Consider the following 5253-nt stretch of genomic DNA (forward strand, 5'->3'; position numbering starts at 1 on the left):
AAAAACCGTATTTCTTCGTTTTCGAATCAAAGAGGAAGAGTGGAGTTGCAAAAACCTTGATCTAACTCTCCCCCAACCTTGGGTTACTAGTTTTGAAGAAAAGAAAGCGACGAAAACGAAAATGGGAGAAAGGAGAAAAATGGGTCACGGTTAGAGGAAGAAGATGAAGTTTTGAAATTTTCCTTCCTTTCTTTTTCTTTCCTTTGTTTTTCCTTTCTTCCTTTTTCCTTCCTTCCTTTATATACTATTTTCTTTTCCTTTTCCTTCCTTCTAGTTTTCCTTTCTTTTTCCCTCCAAGCAAACATATATATATAAAATAAATATAACTTAACAAATATCTCAAAATCTAGATATTTATTAAATTACCTTTTCACCCGAAACGCCTTAAATTAACCGTAAAGTATTTTCCGCAGTTAAATTCAATTTATTTATCGACGAGAAATTCTAATTGGCATCGAAATATCTTTTTGATTATAAAACTCCAAAATATTATTAACTTTGGCTTAAAAGCCTCCGAGCCAAAATCCAAAATATACCAAAAATACATAAAAGGTACTTTAAAATTATGGGTCTTACATTACTCCCCCCCTAAAATTAGTTTCGTCCTCGAAACTATGCATCGATAAATAACTCTGGGTGTTGTTCCCTCATCTTGCTCTCCAGTTCCCAAGTCGCATCTCCAGTAATTGGGTTCCAGATCACCTTGACCAACGAAACATCCTTGGTCCTCAACCGCTTAATCTTCCTGTCATCAATTCTCACGGGTGGTACTTCGAACGACAGGTTATCCTTTAGCTGGATTGTGTCTGGTTCGATCACGTGAGATGGATCTGCGAGATATTTCCTCAACTGCGACACATGAAACACGTCATGGATATTGGACAGTATCGGAGGTAATGCAATCCGATAAGCAACCGGCCCAATTCGTGCAGAAATCTGATATGGTCCAATGAATTTCGGAGTCAACTTCTTCGATTTCAAGGCTCTACCTACTCCAGTAGTAGGTGTGACTCTCAGAAATACATGGTCACCCTGTTCGAATTCCAAAAGTCTGCGACGCTTGTCCGCGTAACTCTTCTGGCGATCTTGTGAAGTCTTCATTTTCTCCTTGATCTTCCTTACTTTAGCTGTGGTCTGTTGCACCATCTCTGGTCCGACAATCATATTCTCACCGTCTTTATACCAACACAAGGGCGTCTGACACTTGCGTCCGTATAAAGCTTCATATGGTGCCATTCCAATACTTGCGTGGAAACTATTGTTGTAAGTGAACTCAATCAACGGAAGTACATCATCCCAACTTCCTCTATCATCTAAAACACATGCTCTCAACAGATCTTCCAAGGACTGATTTGTCCTTTCAGTCTGTCCGTCCGTTTGTGGATGGTAAGCTGAACTCAATCGTAGCTTCGTTCCCAACGCTTCGTGCAATGCTCCCCAAAAATGCGATGTGAACTTCGGATCACGGTCTGATACAATGCTCGATGGTACCCCGTGTAACCTCACAATTTCAGCAATGTAGATCTCCGTTAGCTGATCTACCTTATAGGTGGTCCTTACCGGCAAAAAGTGAGCAGATTTAGTTAGTCGATCCACTATCACCCATATGGAATCATTCTTTCTCCTTGTCTTTGGTAATCCGGTTATAAAATCCATGGAAATGCTGTCCCACTTCCATTCAGGTATATCTAAAGGTTGCAACATTCCAGCAGGTCGCTGATGTTCCACCTTCGCTTTCTGACAAGTTAGACAAGTGGATACATATTCCGCCACATGTTTCTTCATTCCTGGCCACCAATAATTCTGCCTCAAATCCTGATACATCTTTGTTGCTCCAGGATGAATACTCAGCTTACTCTTATGCGCCTCTTCTAAAATCGTTTTCCGCATATCTGTAATTTCTGGTACACAAATCCTACCATTACACCGCAAAACATTATCTGCCCCAATCTTGAACTCAGTCGTCTTCCCTTGTACTATTAGATTCCTCTTCTCTTGAATTAAGACGTCATCCTGAGAATTCGCAATGTCTTCAAGTAATCCACTCGAGATCTTAATCATTCCGAATTTCAAAATTCCCGGTGCAAACTCTACGTTCAAGTGCAAGTCTCTAAAAGCTTCCCACAACTCTTGTTGTCTAGCCATAATTAGTGAAGACACCGATACACTTCTTCTGCTCAACGCATCAGCCACTACATTGGCCTTCCCAGGGTGGTACTGCAGTGTGAAATCAAAATCCTTGAGAGTCTCCATCCATCGTCTCTGGCGCATGTTCAACTCCTTCTGATCAAACAAATATTTCAAGCTCTTATGGTCGCTGAACACGGTGAACGTGCACCCATATAAATAATGCCTCCAGATCTTTAATGCAAAAACAACCGCGGCAAGCTCCAAATCATGAGTAGGATAGTTCCTTTCGTGAATCTTCAATTGTCTCGAGGCATAAGCCACAGCTTTCTTGTGTTGCATCAGAACACATCCTAACCCTTGGTGAGATGCATCACAATAAACTTCATAGGGTTCTTCTGATTGCGGTAATACCAATACAGGTGAGGTCGTCAATTTTCTCTTTAGTAACTGGAAGTTTTCTTCACACTTCTCCGTCCATGCGAACGGTTGATCTTTTTTGGTAAGTTGTGTCAGTGGAGCCACAATCTTAGCAAAACCTTCGATAAACCTCCTGTAGTACCCTGCCAGTCCTACAAAACTCCGTATGTCAGTGACAGTCTGAGGCTGTTTCCAAGCAAGAACCGCCTCAATCTTAGCCGGATCTACAGCGATTCCTTCCTTGGTTATCACATGTCCCAAGAAATTCACTTTCTCTAGCCAAAATTCACACTTCGACAGATTGGCATACAATCGCTTCTCGCGTAAAATCTCAAGAACTTGTCGCAAATGTTCTCCATGCTCTTCTTCAGTCCTTGAATAAATCAATATATCATCAATGAATACCACCACGAATTTATCAAGGAACGAATTAAAGATCCTGTTCATGTAGTCCATGAAAATTGCCGGTGCATTGGTAACTCCAAACGGCATAACCAGGTATTCATAATGTCCGTAGCGGGTTCTGAAAGCTGTTTTCTGAATGTCTCCTTCCCTCACTCGGATCTGATGGTAACCCGACTTCAAGTCAATCTTCGAAAATATCGCGGCCCCTCTCAATTGATCCATCAAATCATCGATTCGTGGCAAAGGATAACGATTCTTAATAGTTGCCTTGTTAAGCTGTCTATAATCCACACATAGGCGCGAGCTTCCGTCCTTCTTCTTAACTAGCAAAACTGGAGCACCCCATGGTGATACACTTGGTCTGATGAATTTCTTCTCCAACAAGTCTTCAATTTGGCCTTTGAGCTCATTTAATTCCAATGGCGACATTCGATAAGGTGCCATTGAAATGGGTCCCGTTCCTGGGTGCAAATCAATGAAGAATTCCACTTCTCTTACCGGTGGCAATCCTGGAATTTCCGTTGGAAATACATCCCGATACTCGTTGACAAGTATCACATCTTCTATTTCCACATTTATCTTTGCCTCTACATTTGCTAGAGACAAAAACTCATGAGTCCCTTCACTTAGCGACACTCGGAGTTTGTTAGCAGCTAAATACTTAACAACTCCTGGTTCGGGGAAAAGAACCAATTTACGAGCACAATCCAAGATCACATAATGATAAGACATCCAATCCATACCGAGGATGACCTCGAGTGATTGTAGCGGTAAACAAATTAGATTAACCAAGAAATCCTTATTCTGTATAGTCATTCGACAATGTAAACATGCTGAATTTACGGTTAAGGTCTTAGCAGGTGTGGAAACAACCAAATCAAAAGGTAAAGCAGACACAGATAACTTCAAGCGATTCACACAGTCCATAGCAATGAAGGAATGGGTTGCCCCCGAATCAAAGAGTGCAGTTAGAGTGTTACCTGCAATCTCACAATCACGCTGAATCAGATTACCAGATGGATTTCCCTCTTCAGCATTCACACAATAAATGCGTCCTCTAGCAGTAGGACGGGTAGCCCTAGCTACATTCACCACTGGTTCCACCTTTGGAGCCGTGCACTCCCTTGCCATGTGCCCCGACTTCTGACAATTGTGACAGATGGGGATGTTAGTGGTACAAGCACTAGCATAGTGTCCTTCTCCCCCACATCGGAAACATCGAAGCACTTGCCCCATTTGCCTTCCGAAATTCTGGTTCCCCGGGCGACTCTGCCCACCGTTGTTATTCTGGGGTCGATTATAAGGTTTAGCAACTTGCTTCCCCTTGTTCTGATAATTCGCCCGACTAGGGCCTCCCGAATTAAAATTCCCTACTCGGCTAGCCCTCTTGTTTTTCATATCTTCCACTTCTCTACATTTCTCCACCAGCGCTTGGAAACGTTGAATTCCCAAGGGTAAGACGGAATCTTGAATCTCATACTTCAATCCGTCTTGGAAACGATGACACATGAATGGTTCCTCAATTTCTTCCCGGAAGAACCTGAAGTGCCTCGATAGTGATTCAAATTTAGCGGCATACTCGCCCACAGTCATGCTCCCCTGGTGAAGTTTCAGAAAGTCGTCACCCAGTTTTGTCCTGGTACTCATCGGGAAGTATTTGTCTAAAAACTTCCTTTTAAACGATTCCCAGTTCACGTCCTCGTGGGCTGCTCCCATCAATAACCTTGCACTCCTCCACCAGTACTCAGCATCCCCCAACAGCATATAAGTGGCATAGCTGACCTTCACTCCCGCCTGACACTTTATCATATCAAAGATCTTCTCCACTTCTTGGATCCATTGATCCGCCTTCTCTGAACCCTCATCCCCCTTGAACTTAGGAGGATTGTAACGACGGAAGTCTTCTAACCCTCTTGACTCTGCAGCACGGATCTCTCTTCCCCTCTTTTCAAGATCCCGTTGAGTCTTGGCAGCAGTCTGTGCAGCAACAGAAGCAGCCATGTTATTCATAGCCTCCGCCATTTGATCATTCCTATTAGCGTTGTCTCTCGGAGCGTCATTCCTTCTTGGCGGCATGGTTTCCTATAAAACCATCATCATGTAGAGTCTTAACACTACTTCAAATAACTCCAACTAACGTCTGACTATAACCACACAAATAATTACATTGAACTTGACAACTCAAGTCACCTAAACCGACACATGATCAGATGACAACTCCCAACTTATAGGTCGACCTACAATCTATAACCAAGGTTCCACAGCTCCCAAAGAAAACCAAACCAAAGCTCTGATACCACA

The sequence above is a fragment of the Cicer arietinum genome, chromosome 2 (assembly GCF_000331145.2).
Source record: "Cicer arietinum cultivar CDC Frontier isolate Library 1 chromosome 2, Cicar.CDCFrontier_v2.0, whole genome shotgun sequence".
Taxonomy (NCBI): Eukaryota; Viridiplantae; Streptophyta; class Magnoliopsida; order Fabales; family Fabaceae; genus Cicer; species Cicer arietinum.